The 19,070-nt window shown below is 40.5% G+C and overlaps 1 protein-coding gene across 4 annotated transcripts in view; it reads right to left on the bottom strand.

Moving 5' to 3' along the window:
* The window catches only part of C5H4orf19 (chromosome 5 C4orf19 homolog), a 75,857-nt gene extending 64,583 nt beyond the window's left edge, over positions 1-11,274 (bottom strand). For all 4 annotated transcript variants that reach the window (XM_067469013.1, XM_067469017.1, XM_067469011.1 and 1 more), the window contains exon 1: positions 11,104-11,274. The gene's annotated coding sequence lies outside the window, so the exon portion shown is untranslated. The remainder of the gene's footprint in view (positions 1-11,103) is intronic.
* Between the last annotated feature and the right edge of the window lie 7,796 nt (positions 11,275-19,070).

Genomic DNA, 19,070 nt, shown 5'->3' with positions numbered 1-19,070 from the left:
TTGTTATTTGTATTCAACAGTTCAGCTAGTATATGTTGCAGAAAGGAGAGGGTGAGGAAAGGAACAATGAAGTCAGATGAAAAGTCATAGAAAGAGCACAAAACACTTGTTACCAACTTTGGTAGCATAGGCATCAGTGTCGTTTATAAACAAAAGACTATAAAGGCATACTAGAGCTTTGAAAAGTAACTTTTTCCGAAGGGTAATCGCTAGAACTGTGCAATAAATAAATAAATAAATAAATAGGTTTGAGACTCATTACTAAATTGGAGGGGGAAAATAATTTCTAAAGTGATTCTAAAATTCTGTAAGGGGTCCGTATCGTAACTATAACGAAGTAATGAAATTTTCGTTACTTTTTCGTTAAGTAATTGTGTCAATGGGAAAAATTCAGGGGCTCATTTCTCCCTTGTTGTTAGAGCTATCAGGATGAAACTTGCTACAATTGTAACACACGGTTGTGACTGTTAGCCCACCAAGTTTCAGAACATTTCACTCAATCACTAATTTTTGGGAATTTTTAAAAGTTTTTATAAACAACATTTGCAAAAAACCAAAAACCTACACAAGCTTTCTCCTTGATTTTCTCTACAATGACACAAGATAATCAGGGTATAATTTCTCCCAAGCTTCAGAAAGCTTCACACAGCTACAGACCCATACTCAGGATTTCGATTTGGGGGTGGGGGGGGGTGGGCTGAGCCTGAGTGAAAGAGGGTCTACCCTAGCAAACCTTTTGTATCGTTACCCCAATACCCCCATGCATATGGGATATATTGAGTATGGTGATCAGATCATGATATGAATAAACATAACAGTTTAAATAATGCACCTTTTTGCGAACCACCATGAGAATTTGGGGGGGGGGGGCTGAAGCCCCTCAAGCCCCACCCCCCCACCCCCCAGCTACATGCCTGCACAGCTACTTAATTTGGGGACTTTTTCAAGTTTTGCAAAACTTTTTTTAAAAAAAAAACCCACAACACTTATCCCTTTGAATGTCTCTATATGACACATGACATACCATAGAACTTCAACGTAGAGATTGCCCTCACAATTTAAAGTTTGGGGAGTTGAGTGAGAGAGATTGCATTTTAAAAACTGTAGCAGAAAGCAACACAGTGAGGCATCTCTCCTTTTCTACCATGTTAGATGGAATCATTCTTCTGTGGAGATGCCATACAAAATTATCTGTAAGAAATTGCTTCTGTGTGAAGGCTATAAAAAGAAGGAGGAAGGAAGTGCTTGTAAAATGTACTATTTTAGATTATAATCCCCAGATTACTAAAATAAAAATAAAATTGATCATGGTATTAAAAGATAAAATTAAAAAAGTTTTAAACTCCTTAATAATCTTAATAACTTTATGCAGCATGTATCCATGATTATTCTTGGGTTGCTGTGAGTTTTCCGGGCTGTATGGTCATATTCTAGAATGCACTGACATCTCCTTCCTTCCTTCTCTACCCCCCTCTCTCTCTTGCTCTCCTCCAATGGCGACACACACCCCCAGCAACAATTTTCCCTGCATGTCTTGCGGCTCTAATTTTAGGTCTCACGGCCCACCAGTAGACCGAAGCCCACAAGTTGGGAACCGCTGCTGTAGATACTCTGGACCACATTTATATGGAAGTTCAGCTTGCCTGGACTATACCTACAATTCTTAGGATTTCACAACATATAGTCAAGGCAGTTAGTTGTTTTGAACTGCAATAACTGTACAATGCAGATTCATCCTATGATAGGAGTCTTATAACCAGATCAGACATCTCCAGGAATCAGTTCAAGTGGTACACTATTTTAATTATGGGGTATAACAATGCTAATTTTTTTCTGATACTTAGAGTGAATCTACACTTTTGAATTAATAAATATGACACTACGTCAATTGCTATGGATCAATGCTATGAAATCTTGGGAGTTGTAGTTTAATGAGACATCAGTGTGACTTGAAAGATGAGGCTGAAGGTTTTGTAAAATTGCATCTTTCATGATTCCATAGCATTGAGCCATAGCAGTTAAAATGGTGACAAATTGCATTAATTCAACAGTGCAGATGAACACCAAGTCATTTTCCTTGAACTTTCAGATTTTCAGACATAGTTCAAAGTTCCTTAGTCTGCTCTTGGCTCTTCTGGAGATTTGATTTACAGTTTAATTAGTTATTTTAGGAGTTTATGCTTTCAACTGATTTGTTATATAGACATTTCTAAAGCTTTGGAACTAGCCAGAAAGTAAGCCCTGTTGGACCCACTAGAATTTACTTTGGAGTAAATATGATTTGATTGTCATATATGCCTTAGGTGAGTTAAAGTAGTCCTGAAGAAATATGGACCTCTGGATACTGCTGGTCTGCAATTCCCCTTATTTCTTCTCATTGGTTATGCTAGTCGTGGATTGTGCCATTGACCAGCCAAGAACCTTAACCACTTTTTCAATGGTCTTAATTTTGTTTGAAATAGATTTGTTTAAAAAAAAAAACCCAGTCTAAACTGAACAATGTTCTTATGTAATACACTGTGTAGCAGCAATAATTAGCATGGATATTTTTAGATATCTGTTTAAGGAAACACACACTTTTCATGCTATTGTTTGTTTAATGTGTAGCCAACGGACAAAAGGGCAAGAGCGAAGGAAGAATAACCACCAGCTACTGAATTTGGCAGGTCCTTTTCCAAATTATAGTATCAATTTGTATTTTAAATTATGACCATATATAAAATAGATGGCTTCAGATCATTCCATACTGAGTATCTCAAAAAGACAGATATGAGAGAATATAGTTACATAATGTTCCTGGAACATGAAAAAAAAAGAAAAGAAAGAATAGCAAATATTTAGCCAAGGAGTTCCACAGTTCCAAGTCTTTAGCACTAAGCATATAAGCCTTTCCCGAATGTTTGTGTCTCAGTGTTATGTTTGGACTCAGGATTTCACACATTTGTGCTGTGGCTGCATTACAGTGATCAAATGTGGACTTAATAAACCACACTTTTGCGTTGCTCCTTCCTAAAGAACAGAAAAACAAATCAAGAGGATGCGACCACCTGTAGATTCCTATAATTGAGAAATGGTGATTAATGGAACTTTCACTCAAAATGCTTCTAGAAAAATGTCATTGAAAGAAGCTTTTAAAAAGGAATTAGACAATGTTATTTTCTTGCCTTAATTAAATTGTTTCCACTTGCTATGCTGTTATTCAAAATAACTTTATCATGTGCTCATTACAGAAAGTAATTTATTGTACATAACTGCATAATTTGTAATTCATGACTTCCTTGCTCTCCAGCAAATGCCAACCAGACAAGATCACGGAATAGTAATGTATATAAACCACCTCTTAAAGAAATCCTTTTCCCTAATGTTGATGTAGATCAACGTTTCTCTATTTGGGGTTCAGGACCCCTGGGGGGGGGGTGTTACAGGGGTTTCAGAGGGGTCGCCAAAGACCATCAGAAAACACAGCATTTGCTGTTGGTCATGGGAATTATGTGTGGGAAGTTTGGCCTAATTCTATCATTGGTGGGGTTCAGAATGCTCTTTGATTATAGGTGAACTATAAATCCCAGCAACTATAACTCCCAAATATCAAGGTCTATTTTCCCCAAACTCCACCAGTGTTCATATTATGGCATATTGATAATTCATGTCAGGTTTGGTCCAGATCCATCATGGTTTGAGTCCATAATGCTTTTTGGATGTAGGTGAAGTACAACTCCAAAAATCAAGGTCAATGCCCACCAATCCCTACCAGTATTGGTCATGGGAGTTCTGTGTGCCAAGTTTGGTTCAATTCCATCTTTAACTTTAAATCCCAGCAACTACAACTCCAAAATGACAAAATCAACCCCCCCAACCCCACCAGTATTCAATTTTGAGCATATCGAGTATTTATGCCAAATGTAGTCCAGTGAATGAAAATACATCCTGCATATCAGATATTTATGCTATGAATGAGAACAATAGCAAAATTACAGTTATGAAGTCACAACAAAAATAATGTTATGGTTGGGGGTTACCATGACATGAGGAACTGTATTAAGGGGTTGTGGCATTAGGAAGGTTGAGAACCACTGATATAGATGTAGACGGTGACAACACATCAAGGGATAATCGTCATCTGCTTGTGAAGTTTCTATATCCACACATCAATAATCTCTGCCTGAGGGCTTCCTCCAGACCAGGGGTCCTCAAACTTTTTGAACAGAAGACCAGGTCACAGTCTCTCAAAGTGTTGGAGGGCCGGATTATAATTTGAAAAAAAATTAATGAATTCCTATGCACACTGCACATATCTTACTTGTAGTGCAAAAAACACTTAAAAACAATACAATAATTAAAATGAAGAGCAACTTTAACAAATATAAAGTTATTAGTAATTCCGTGGGAAGTGTGAACCTGTTTTTGGCTGATGAGATAGGATTGATGTTGTTGTTGTGTGCTTTCAAGTCATTTCAGACTTAGGTTGACCCTGAGCGAGGGCCGGGTAAATGACCTTGGAGGGCCGTATCCGGCCCTTGGGCCATAGTTTGAGGACCCCTGCTCCAGACAGTGGAAGTCCCTGCTCTATTTCCTCTGTATTGCTCTCCTTTACTCCTCCCCTGCCCTGGCTCTTGCAACAGGGTGTGTTATTGAAACTGGCCATAACAGGTTGGGTTTGTCTCCAGTTGTGGTGTTTTAACTCAACCAAATTTAATAGTAGGTTTAATCTTGTTAGGAATCTGCTTGTGGTTATTATAAATATGTCCTGCTTACGAGAGTAGCGGGGAAAGAATGCTCTGGGTTTCTGTTGTTATGTGCACGTATTTGCATGCAAATATACTACTACACTAAAAACATGCACACAAAGATGCATCTAATTCCTTTCCTAGATGCCAACAGCCCTATGAGAAATGGATAGAAACCTTGGGAGATGCTTGTGTTCAAGTGTGAAAATACATCATTGAATACTAGGGCTGTGTAAAAATCCAGACGTGGGTCATAATTTGCAAGAGATTCATTAAATTTGTACTTATGACCTGCATTACAAAGACAGCACAGTGCTGCCGCCCCATACAAATGAATGAAAACATCCCGTTTCAAAGTTTTTATAAAAAGCTCATATCTCTTGTAAGCCCCAGTGAGTCTGCTTATTCTTCCAGCACAAGCAAATCCCAATAAATACAGCAGCTATGAGGGCTTGGCCACCATTGTGAGCACGTGGAGGAAGGGAGGAGGGTGGCAGGTAGGCAGCAGCAAATAACTTAAGCTTAGTGGTAACATAGCACGTGACCAGCTGAATTTGTTCATTCATTAAGGCTTTTGTTGCAAGGGATTCCTTTTACGATTGACAAAGCCTGGTTTAGGATTCTTCTAGGTTCATTTTTTTTGCATGTGTTTGTGTATGTGTGTGTGTGTGCATGGGGGGAGTGCTAGGATTTATTTTGTGTTTTTTTTCCTTTATATTGTTTTGTTGTTATTATTATTATTATTATTATTATAAATAATAATTGCTTTTATTTGTAAAACTTTTTAAAAATCCTAAATATTGGGAGATGAGTAGATCTATCCGAAAGACAGCAGGAAGGATGCCCTGCTCCTCTTCTGTCACTGACAAGAAATTCTAGCGGGTTCTTTTGTTTCTTTTTTAAAATTGGGCATTTTTTTAAAAAAAAATCCCTAAAAATTAGTAGATGTGCAAATCTTTCTGATACTTGTGGGGAAGAATGCTCTGATTATGTTGTGGCATTGTAGATAAATTTGAGGGTCATTTTTTTAAAGAAACTGTTGTTTGTAAGAACTTCAAAAATGACCTAAAAAATCAGTGGATGAGTGAAACATTCTGAAATTTGGGGAAGTGGGGTTAGAGTGGTAAATGTGTTACAATTGTAGCAAGTTTCATCCAGATAGCCCTAAAATCAAAGGAGGGAGGAGCCCAGTTAATGTCCCCAATTGGCGTGAATGTGTGAATAATGTAAAGAAAAGCTAACAACTCTTTGGGAACTCCATAATAGATATTTAAAAAATAACCTAAAAATCAGTGGATGAGCAAAACACTCTGAAACTTGGGTGGGGGAGTTAGAGTGGTAAATATGTGCTACAATTTTAGCAAGTTTCATCCAGATAGCCCTAAAATCAAAGGAGGGAAGAGTCCAGTTAATGTCCCCATTGGCGCAAATGTGTGACTAACAAAGAAAAACTAACAACTTTTAATATATATGACATGGACCCCTTACAACTTTTTTTTGAAACACTTTAGAATCAAAATGGGGTTGTACAAATTTGGTTAAGACAAACGAAGCAGGTTTTTTTTTGAGTCGAGCACACTCTTATTGAATACTAAAGACAGGATTGTCCATGCCAACCCATTTCCAATTTCTCTGCATGGTTACGGAAGTTGGGCAGTGAAGCAAGTTCACTAGATGAGAATTAACACATTTGAAGTATAGTCCTGGAAGCTAACTCAACAGATGCTGTTGACTGCCAAAAAGAGACAAAGAGCAAAGCAAACCTGAAATTTCCCTAGAAACAAAGATGAGATGCTCATACTTTGGACTTGAGAAGGCATGACTCACTAAAAAAGACAATGCAGCTAACTCTCCATATTCATTGGCCTTAGAGATGCAGGGCCCTTGCAAAGTGGGAAAGTGGAAACTACAAATTAAAAAGCTACTTTTCTTTAACCTGAGAGAACAACTCTACGGTCATATTCTGGTGGAAGCTAGTCAAAGAATCATCCAGAGAACTTATAAATGCTTGAATTAGTGTTTTGTCAAGAAATCTCTAGATTCTCCAGTGTAATTCTATGATGGACGTTGATCATAGAATCCTGCTGGAAGATCGAGAGATTCCTAGAAAGAATTCAAATTCACAAAACAATCAAATATGCAGAAGTGAAATCCACAAATTTGGAGGGTTGACTATCATGTAAAGTGCAAGGCAAGAAGAAAAGAGGAAGACCACATTACAGATGAATAGACTCAGTCAAGGAAGCCTTGAAGTTTGCAAAATCTAAGCAGAGATTAGCTCCCTCTTCCTTATGATATATTTATACATGAAACTGAAGTCGACCTGACGACAATTAACAACAAGCAGTTAACAGTAACAACAAAGACTCTTGTGCATTCTAAATTTAGTTGTTATGTGTTGACCCAGTGTGCTCATATTTTTGTATAACATTCAAACAGGAAGATCTTCTTTTTAAAGATCTTTAGGCTTTGATAAGAAGTCTAGATCTGCATAACAACTATAGCAGTAGAGATACTACATTCCCATCGATTGCCTAGAGAACTCCTAAAAACCATTATAGCCTTAAAAAAATTATAGATCATTCTATTACCTAACTTGTATATCTTTAGGTTTCTCCATTTCACCAGTGGGAATAATTTATAGAAAAATAGATATTACACTATGAACCCAATAACAAAACACACAACAGGATACAGAGCATACCAACTCAGTTACTGTATGTTTTAAAACAAGTCTGATAATGAATTTATAGGACATTATACCCCAGGCATGGACAATTTTTGGCCCTCCAGTAAGCTGTTAGGAATTGAAGTCCAAAACACTTGGAGGGCCAAAGTTTGTCCATGCCTGTTCTACCCCAAAGTAGTGGCGAATAAAGCAGTAAACTCAATTCTGTTGCCTTAAATAACAAAGAGACCACAGATCAATACATCTATTCCAGCTTAATCTTCCATACACTGGCATTGGATGAAACCTAAATGGACTCTTGTAAATGCCATAATAAATGTCTTTTGTCAATTTTTAAAGTGGAAGTTGATGGTTTCTTTGTCAGAAAGATAGAAAATCCTCTCTAGGTTTTAGCCTAAAATTTGGGACAAAAAACTTTGAAAATTTAGGTGTCCCCTTTAACATCTGGATGGGAATTCAGAGCTAATTCACCACCAGACCAATAAGACAGTCACCAGACACTCCAGTTCATTATATTTCTATCCAAAGTTTTCCCACAAGGGACTCAAGGAAGAGTACACTGTTGTCAACCCCCTTCTGTCTTCACAACAACTCCACGATGTAGGTTAGGCAAAGCAAGTGACCAATCCAAGATCAAGGTTTCTCAGTAAACTCCAAAGGGAGTGGCTATTTCAACCCAGTGTTTCAACCACAGCTGCCCTTGAAGGTGTCACTGTTGTGTTTTTTCCCCAAAATGGAAAGAAAGGCAATCATTTACCCAGAGGAACAATGAGATCCTTGAACTTTGGCCCCAAAGTAGATCTCAAATGGACTTTCTAAATGCTTGGATGGGATAAGCAGGTGATGAAATGGGGGGGGGGGGGGACTTAGCCTGGGTATGATAAAACAAGGACATTGAGAAATGCCGAGTTACGAAACTATGGGAAATGATGCAAACTGTCTCACTTTCACTCAGTGCTGTGATTTCCTCCCATAACCCATAAAGATCATAGAAACAACTCAACCAGTCATTGTCCATTCAAAGTGTCATACTCCATTACTTTGAAGGTGCAACTCACACATGGTTATCAGATACTCCCAATCGTTATATAGTTCTTTCTTATATTTATCAATATCTTTATATCCTTTTTTATCTCTTTTATACCTTGTATTTTTATATTTATTTATTTATACCCCACTTTTCTCTCTTGTTAAAAATGAGTATTTTATTTAAATTAGTAGGGGCTTTATATACTGTTTTTATGTATATTTGTTTTACGTAAATTGACATTGGTGTTGTTTTATAAATATTCATGTATTTGACTATATTTTGTATATTCTGCTGCACTACTATGTGCTTTGTAAGCTGCCCCGAATCCCTTTTGGGAGATGATGGAGGGATTTGAATAAAGTTGTGTTCTTGTTGTTATGATTATTATTCCCTATTAATCTTCTCATCATATTACCTATTTCTTCCTAGTTATCCAAGTTTCTCCTGTGCTCTTGGACCGGAGGTCCTTTCAGACATTACACAGGACAGCAAATCAGCCTTAATCTTTAAACTTAGGATTGTCCTAAGTCTGAAACAACTTGAAGGCATACAACAACAACAATCTTTTTTAACCTGACTCTCATCAGCTAAAAGCAGGCCCACACTTCCCATTGAAATGCTGGTAAGTTATTGCTGATTAAAATTGTTCTTCATAGAATAATTGAGTTGGAAGAGATCTCATGGGCCATCCAGTCCATGCCTCTGCCAAGAAGCAGGAAAACTGCATTCAAAGCACCCCTGACAGATGGCCATCCATCCTCTGTTTAAAAGTCTTCAAAGAAGGAACCTCCACCACACTCCAGGGCTGAGAGTTCCACTGCTGAACAGCTCTCACCATTAGGAAGTTCTTCCTCATGTTCAGGAGGATTGTCCTTTCCGTAGTTTGAAGCCATTGTTTTGTGTCCTATTCTCCAAGGCAGCAGAAAACAAGCTTGCTCCCTCCTCCCTATGACTTCCAGTCACATATTTATACATGACCCCCATCACGTCTCCTTTCAGTCTTCTCTTCTGCAGGCTAAACATGCCCAGCTCTTTTATCCGCTCCTCATAGGGCTTGTTCTCCAGACCCTTGATCATTTGAGTCACCCTCCTCTGGACACATTCCAGCCTGTTAACATCTCTCTTCAATTGCAGTGCCCAGAATTGGACTAGCCACCACATCACATTGCTGGCTCATGTTTAACTTGTTGTCCATGAGGACTCCAAGATGTTTTCACATGTACAGTACTGCTGCCAAGCCAGGCATCCCCCATTCTGTATCTTTGCATTTCATTTTTTCTGCCTAAGTGGTGTATCTTTGCCAAGTTCTTCTAGTGTAAGTAGTCCCTGAGTTACAAATGACTCCTAGATAAGAATGGGGGTGAGACAAAATCTGAACCCTTGAAAGGGAAATTCACTCATGAAAGAGTGATTAAGGGGAAAAGGTGTCTCCACTGAAGCTTTATCAGCAAGCCTTGTTTCAGTGCAAGCCAAAAGTTTCAAAATCTAATTGCAGGGAGAGAAAGTGAGGTGAAATCTTTGGAACAGTGGAACAGACAGTAAACAAACAGCACAGGGGTGTTTACCCTTCCCTATGCTACCGAAATATCTACTCTCTCTCTCTCTTTCTTTCTCCTTCTCTCTCCCTCCTCCCTCTCTTTTCTCTTTCTTTCTCTCCTTCTCTCCCTCCCTCTCTCTTTCTCTCCCTCTCTCCTCCTCTCCCCCTCTCCTCTCTCTTTCTCTCCCTCCTCCCTCTCTCTCCCTCTCCTCTCTTTCTCTCTCTCTCCCTCCCTCCCTCCCTCCTCCCTTTCTTCTCTCTCTTTCTTTCTCTCCCTCTCCCCCCTCTTTCTCTCCCTCTCTCCTCTTTCCTCCCTCTTCCTCCTCTCTCCCCCTCTGCTTCCTCTCTCTACTCTTTCTTTCTCTCCCTCTTCTTTCTCTCCCCCTCTCTCTCTGCTTCCTCTCTCTTCTCTTTCTTTCTCTCCCTCTCTCCCCCACTTTATCTCCCTCTCCCCTCTTTCCTCTCTCCCCTCTATCCTCTCTCATTCTCTCCCTCCCTCCTTTCTTTCCTCCCTCTCTCTTCTCTCTCCCCCTCCCTCTCTCCCGTTTCCTCTCTCTCCCCTCACTCTCTCTCCTTCCCCCCCACCCTCTCTATCCCTCCCTCTTCCCTTTCCCCCCTCTCTCTCTACTCTTATCCCTCTGTTCCTCTCTTTTTTCTCTCTCTTTCTCTCTCTCACACACACACCCCTCCCCCCTGTGTTTTTGGCTGGAATGACAACTCTTCAAAAATACACCTGTTCCGACTTACATACAAACTCAACCTAAAATCAAACCTGTGGAACTTATCTTGTTCATAACTTGGGGGCTGCCTATATATTTGAAAGTTCTGGCCACCTACACACAAGTTGCCTTCTTTGGGGAGGGGGGGGGGTCAGGAGGTTCCTCTCTCGCACCCTCCACTTTCTGCCCTGTGTTGTCCCACTCAGGTAGATATCCCTGGATCTGTGGGCTAAGCTTCCCAAAAAAAGGAGGGGTTCCTAAACACCCTGTTGCTCCTTTGGAAAGAGAGGTGGGTGAGTGGATGCCTTTCCAAGGGAGGGGAGAGCCTTCCATCGCCAGGCAAGGTGAGCCCACCGCTCATTCACACCTGTCCCCAAAGTTTTCCCCAAGTTTCCTCCTACCTGCAGCCTCTGCTCCCTCCAGGCTGGGGCTCAGCTTCTCCCATGGCCAGAACCGGACTGCCTCCTTTGAAGGCGAAAAGGGAAAGGCAGCCTCGCCAAACTGCCCCCTTTTTTCCCAGCCCGGAGCCAGTTTGCCTGACCTCGGAGGGAGCCTGCCCTGGGTGCCATTGGGCAGCCGGGCGTCACGTGACCGCTGAGGAAAAGAAAAGCCCTTTAAAAAACAAACACACACACACTCACAGAGAGAGTTTGCATGGAAGACATCCCAGGAGACACTCTTGTAACCCTTTACCTGCAAGTTGAAGGCGGGAGAAAACCAGCCAAACGTCCTAATGAGGAGGATTAGGTTAGCTCGCACCTGGAATACTCTTACCTCAAAAACTGAAGTAAGATATTGACAAGCTGGAATGTGTCCAGAGGAGGGCCACTCAAATGATCAAGGAGAACAATTCCTAGGAGGAGCGGCTTAAAGAGCTGGGCATGATTAGCCTGAAGAAGAGAAGGCTGACATGATAGCCATGTATTAACATGTGAGAGAAAGTCATAGGGAGGAGAGAGCAAGCTTGTTTTCTCCTGCCCTGGAGACTAGGACGTGGAACAATGGCTTCAAACTACAAGAAAGGAGATTCAGGAGAACTTCCTGACTGTGAGAGCTGTTCAGCAGTGGAACTCTCTGCCCCAGAGTGCGGTGGAGGCTCCTTCTTTCATAGAATCACAGAGTTGAAAGAGACCTCATGGGCCATCCAGTCCAACCCCCTGTCAAGAAGCAGGAAAATTGGATTCAAAGCACCCCCAACAGATGGCCATCCAGCCTCTACCACACTCCGGGGCAGAGAGTTCCACTGCTGAACGGCTCTCACAGTCAGGACGTTCTTCCTAATGTTCAGATGGAATCTCCTTTACTGTAGTTTGAAGCCATCATTCCACATCCTAGTCTCCAAGGCAGCAGAAAACAAGTTCACTTCCTCCTCCCTATGATTTCCTCTCACATATTTATATATGGCCATCATCATGTCTCCTCTCAGCCTTGTCTTCTTCAGGCTAAACGTGCCCAGTTCTTTAAGCCTTATGCATATGGGATATATTGGGCATGGTGATCAGATCATGATATAAATAAACATAACAGTTGAAATAATGTACCAGTAAGGCCTTCTCGCAGACCACCCTGAGAATTTGGGGGGGGGGGGGGGATGAAGCCCCTCAAGCCCCCCCCCCCCCACTAGATGTCTGGCCCTCACAGTCAGGAAGTTCTTCCTCATGTTCAGATGGAATCTCCTTTCTTGTAGTTTGAACCCATTGTTCCACGTCCTAGTCTCCAGGGCAGCAGAAAACAAGTTCGCTCCCTCCTCCCTATAACTTCCTCTCCCATATTTGAACATGGCTATCATGTCTCCTCTCAGCCTTCTCTTCTTCAGGCTAAACATGTCCAGCTCTTTAAGCCGCTCCTCATAGGGCTTGTTCTCCAGACCCTTGATTATTTTAGTCGCCCTCTTCTGGACACATCCCAGCTTGTCAACATCTCCCTTCAAGTGTGGTGCCCAGAATTGGACACAGTATTCCAGATGTGGTCTAACCAAGGCGGAATAGAGTGGTAGCATGACTTCCCTGGATCTAGACACTAGACTCCTATTGATGCAGGCCAACATCCCATTGGCTTTTTTTCCTGCCGCAACTGAGCTGGAAATTTAAGGGGCTCTTGGACACAAACATGCTATGACCCAACATGATGATAAGATGCTGTGAAACTCTTCAGTTTCTAATGTAGTGACCCACAGGAGGTCTCTGCTTCAGAAGTCAAGCTAAGTCTAGTACTAATTTTTATTGTTTAGCCCTTAGGCCAGTATTTCTCAACCTTCCTAATGCCGTGACCCCTTAATACAGCCCCTCATGTTGTGGTGACCCCCAACCAGAACATTATTTTCATTGCTACTTCATAACTGTTGTTTTGGTACTGTTCTGAGTCGTAATGTAAATATCTGAAATGCAGGATGTATTTTCATTCACTGGACCAAATTTGGCACAAGTACCCAATATGCCCCAATTTGAATACTGGCAAGGTGTTTTTTTTTGGGGGGGGGGGGGGGATTTTATCATTAGGGAGTTATAGTTACTGGGATTTATTGTTCACCTACAATCAAAGAGTATTCTGAACTCCACCAATGAGGGAATTGAACCAAACTTGGCACAGAGAACTCCCGTGACCAAGAGAAAATACTGGAAGGGTTTGATGGGCACTGACCTTGCGTTTTGGAGTTGTAGTTCACCTACATCCAGAGAGCACTGTGGACTCAAACAATGAGAGATCCGGACCACACTTGGCAGGAATACTCAATATGCCCAAATGTGAAGACTGGTGGAGTTTGGGGAAAATAGACACTGACATTTGGGAGTTGTAGTTGCTGGGATTTATAGTTCACCGACAATCAAAGTGCATTCTAAAACCCACCAATGATAGAATTGGGCCAAACTTTCCACAAAGAACCCCCTTGACCAACAGAAAATACTGTATTGTTGAAGGCTTTCATGGCCGGAATCACTGGGTTGTTGTAGGTTTTTTCGGGCTATATGGCCATGGTCATATGGAGGCATTCTCTCCTGACGTTTCGCCTGCATCTATGGCAAGCATCCTCAGAGGTAGTGAGGTCTGTTGGAACTAGGAAAAAGGGTTTATATATCTGTGGAATGACCAGGGTGAGACAAAGGACTCTTGTCTGCTGGAGCTAGGTGTGAATGTTTCAACTGACCACTTTGATTAGCATACAATGGCCTGACTGTGCCTGGAGAAAACTTTTGTTGAGAGGTTATTAGATGAACAAACCATGAAAATGAACAAAATTTGGCTACCAGTATTAAAAAACTCTAAAATTGCAACAGCACAACAACAAAGAGGAAACAAACAAGGACATCTAATCACCTCTTTCAGAGAAAGAGACTCCACCACACTCCCAGGCAGCCTACTCCACTGCTGAACTTGTAGATCCCATTATTCAAAAAGCAGTTCAGATGGAAACATGATGCAATATATTGTCAAAGGCTGTCATGGCTGGAATCTCTGGGTTGCTGTGAGATATCCGGGCTGTATGGTCATGTTCCAGAAACATTTTCTCCTGATGTTTCGCCCACATCTTTGGCAGGCATCCTCAGAGGTTGTGAGGTCTATTGGAAACTAGGCAAGTGGGATTTAAACAAAGGACAGTATGCTCATATTTGGTGGGAATGTCCAAGGAGAAAATGGAAGAAAACCTATTTAATTTATCACTTCAAGTGAGCATTGATGTGATGCTAATGGAAGTTTTAGGTAACAACAAGGTTAAAGTAAAAGACCAGGAATTATTTAAAGCTATGATTTTAGCAGGACAGGCAGTGATAGCATGGGGTGGGAAATATTGGGGGGGGGGGGGGGAGGACTATAGAAAATTGGAATTACTACTTTTATGATCAATTACAATCTGATATTTTAGTATATTGAACTCATGATGCTACGTGTGAGTGTAAAACAAAACAAATAAAAGATAAATGGATGGTTTATATGGAATGGATAAATAGTAGCAAAGCCAATTTGAATATTGTACTGAAATTAAGAAAATTGTGCTCATGGATAAAAAGATAGAAGTATGTGGTCCAAGTGATGGGTCGAATGAAGTTTTCAATAGTTAAAAATTAATGAAAAATATATTTTAAAAAGACAGCACTATCCGTTCTATTACTTGTACTTTGTTCTTATTTTATTGGTTACATAGAATTATTGTAACATGTTTATTAGTTGCTCAACCACAATCTTCCCTGAACTTTTGGTGGTTTAAATTTGTAATTGCTTTGACACATGAAGCTAATGAATGGGTTCTGAGGGCTATCAAATAGATCTTCTTTCAGTGGAGTGTTGTGTGGTTTCTGGGCTGTATGGCCGTGTTCTAGCAGCATTATCTCCTGACATTTTGCCTGTATCTATGGCTGTCATTTTCAGATGCAGAAGAAAATTCAGGAGAAAATGCTGCTAGAACATAGCCATACCACCCAAAATTGATTATTATTACAGGTTCATTGTTGTTGGTTTGATGGTTGCTTTTATATTCTGTTATAATCTTGTTGTTTTATTCTGTTTTATGCTGTTGTTTATGTATTTTAGTGTGTTATATTTTAACTATGGGGCGGCTTACATCGGGCTCGTCCCAATGTAAGCCGACCCAAATTCCTCTGAGGGGATGGAGGCGGGGTCCAAAAATAAAGTTATTGTTTTATTATTATTATTATTATTATTATTATTATTTTACTGACACAAAACCGCAGTATGTCACAGCAAACGAGATCTATATGCTGGAGTTTGTATCACAAAATTACAAGTCTAACATTTCCCAATCGTCTAGAACTGTGTGATGTATTTTCGAATGATGTACGCAGATCCAAGTAAGTTAGCCTTTTGCAGGTAACAGATCATGATTTTGTCAATGTATATTGTTTCCAAATGCCCACTGGGACCACCTGTACTGGTTTATGTCAGAGCTTTTGCAGTTCAATTTTGAGGTTTTGATAACGGCTGAGTTTTTCCTATTGTTTTTTCTCAATGTGACTTTTTTCTTTTCCACAATCGTGATGTCTGGTGTATTGTGTTCCAGAACTTTGTCAGCCTGGATTTGGAAGTCTCACAGTATTTTTGTGTGTTAATTTTCCACGACCTTTGCAGGTTTATGATCCCACCAATTCTTTACTGCTGGCAGGTGATACTTATGACATAAGTTCCCATGAATCATTTGGGCCACACAGTTGTGCCTGTTTGTATTGTTGTTGTTGTTGTCGTCGTCATCATCATCATCATCAGACCACACAGCACTCCAGTGATTCCGGCTATGAAAGCCTTTAACAATATGTTATTTCAATTCTCCTTTTGCTGATCTTAATGTAGAGGTTAACTTTTCCTATAGGCTGTCATCCATATTCTTTAAGCGTGGCTCAAAAATATTTCAAAACAAAAGATTTAAAAAAGGAACCCTGCTTTTGTCATTTTTATAAGAGCACCCTTTTCTGTTTGGCATTATTTATAATAGGAGTTGATCATCCATGGATTTTGGCATATATGGGGATCCTGCAAGAAAACCCCTGTAGGGCCCACTGTAATTGCATAGTAACTATGTGTACAATATTGAGCAGAGTAGTCCTAGGAGTGTCTCTTCTGAAGTCATTTCCATTGGGTTTTGTGGCATTTTTACTCTCAGATAAGTACTGTAGTCAGAATTGGGAGGCATATATGTCAATGAATCTGTTCCAGGCTTAAATCTAGACTTATAAGGAATTATCCAAGGTGACAAACCCTATCCTCCTCTTGATTGAGCCAAATGGGCAACTTCATCAGAATGGATTCATCTCTCCATTGGGAAGGAAGCCACCATCTGTTACTATGGTGATCAGTTGGTCCCTGCTGTAGAGGTTGCCCTAGAATCCTACACCATTTTGCATCAAAGTAACCTCATTCGCCAATGTGGAATAGTGGCAAGAGACCAGGTTTTGATCCCTCATTCAGTCATGGAAATCCACTGAATAATAGCCTAGGACTTGTCATGGGAGTTAAGGTGGATTTGTCACTCAGTCATGTAGCTTGCAAGGACCATGAGACACTCTCAGCTAGCATGGGCTGTCTGAAGTGCCATTATGGATTTGGGATGTAAGAGTTTTCTTTTGTCGAAAATGTGGCTTGTGTCAAAATTATGGCAGTAGTCATGCTCATAGATATAAGAATAAACCTTGGAAGCAAACAAAACGCAACAGTTGGTATGGCCAACTTAGGATGAGAACTGAGCAGCTAATATTCTTAAAATGGCATTTGACCAACTGTTTCCATTGTTGTAGATATGGAATCGGGCAGTTTCCCAGGAGCCCCCAATGCCGCAATAGGTTAAACCCTTGTGCCGATAGGACCATTGACCAATAGACCAGCGGTTCAAATCTGGGGAGAGTGGGTTGAGCTTATGCGGGGGGACATGAGAGAAGCCTCCCACAATGATGGTAAAAATAATAATCAAATATCCAGGTGTCCCCTGGGAAACGTCTTTGCAGATGGCCAATCTCTCATACCAGAAGCAACTTGCAGTTTCTCAAGTCATTCCTGACATGGAAAAAAGGTAGTTTCCCAAATGTTGTTAGTCTACAACTCCCAGCATTCCCCATCATTGGCTTGTCTGGCTCAACTCACTTGGAGTTATAGTCCAACAATATCTGGATGGGCACATGATCTTCACCCACGTTGAAGACCAAAATATTTTCACCTATGGGGCTTAAATTAATTTTTTACTTTAATTAGGTTTATGTGCAAATGCAAATTCTATATTCATTGGAATGCTAATTTGCAGCAAAATGCTGTTTCTTTTGCCCCTTCTTACACTGGATCATAGGGTAACATATTTAGTACAGGTCCTCTAGATCAGTGATTCTTAACTTATGTCCTTTGCGATGTTTTGGACTTTTCTCTCCAAGAGGCTCAATAATTACTGATTCTGGGAACAGAGATTCAAAATATTTGGATAATTATGGTCCTCAGTTTTTTTCCTGTTGATGATTTTTTCAAGTGTTCAAGGATTTCCTCTTGCTTTAGGCACACACAACTCAGTAGGCAAAGCCAGAAGTCCTTGTATTCCCAAATACAACAGAGTGAGATGAGCTGCGGAACAGATTTGGTGATGAAAAGGGCGGAGTGCAGGTGTGGTTCTGAAAATCAGAATTGGTGAGCAGAGCTTGACTTGTGGAAAGTGCTTGTGGTCAATTTTGATGGAGGGCTTATCCACTTGCTGCTCCACATCACAGCCAATCCCACTCATCACCCACCCAAATTTCTGTGTAACTTGTATGATGAGGATGATGGGTTTTTTTTTGTCAAGAGCTACTTGAGAAACTGGAAGTCGCTTTTGGTGTGAGAGAATTGGCCATCTGCAAGGACGTTGCCCAGGGGACACCCCGATGTTTCACCATCCTGTGGATGTACTTTATGAGAAGCTGGTGCTGACAGATGGAGCTCAGCTTGCTCCCTGGATTCCTGGATTTGAACTGCAGACCTTTTGGTCACCAGTCCTTCCGGCACAAGGGTTTCCAGATGATGGTGCTGCTGCTACAGAACCTCTAGGAAGGAGAGAATCAAATTCCATCAGCTGAACTCCATGGATCCAAATTGACCTCAAACCTATGCATCAAGAAATCCAATGCTTCTTCAACATGCAAAAAGATTGTTCAGTGTATTGCCTTATGCATGAAACCAATTGCTGGGGCTCAGCTCTAGAACATATGCACTCCTGCTCCAAGTTGGTGTCTATTTTATTTTCCTTTGGGACCAAGTAGCAGTAGGATGGTAAGTTAGTGTCAGCTTTGAAATGAATGGGATCCCAGGATAGATTAAAATAAATGGTAATCTGAATAAAGGGTCACAGCGTTGACCAATATAAGCATTTTTTTAAAAAAGGAAGTCAAATAACATAATTACTTGTAATGGGTCCAGAAATGGCAGAGAAGAGAGTGCCTGAAGGACTGTCGTCAACTATCTTCTTTTCTAGTGTGAAGCAACAAGTGAGTGTTGAGTGATTTTAAGACTCACTTTTCATTTATATCCAAACAAGGCTCAAGAGGTGTGGCTGACAATTAAGAAAATTGATAAGAAATGCCCTAGGGTTTGCTTCTATAGTGTGCAGGAAAAAATGCCATTAAAAAGTATTGGAGAAAAGAAAGCCTCTATTAACTGGTAAGGTTTATTAGGAGTTGACTCTGTAAGGGTGGCTCAACTATGAACTTGCACATTCACTTTCATTTTAGCTGCTTATTTGTGATTGTAAAACAAATTATAGGAATATTTTACAGAAGGCTTATCATGGAGATGGGCAAAAAGATGTCATCTCCTCACACTTTTGAATTACAACACTAGCTGCTTAGCTGTATGAATATAATTTTTTTTAAACCAAAAAACAAAACAAAATGAAGATGCCAAATTCTGG

This window comes from Anolis sagrei, chromosome 5 (genome assembly GCF_037176765.1).
Source record: "Anolis sagrei isolate rAnoSag1 chromosome 5, rAnoSag1.mat, whole genome shotgun sequence".
Classification (NCBI taxonomy): Eukaryota; Metazoa; Chordata; class Lepidosauria; order Squamata; family Dactyloidae; genus Anolis; species Anolis sagrei.
The sequence above is the reverse complement of the archived record's forward strand: the minus strand, read 5'-3'. Positions and strand labels throughout refer to the sequence as shown.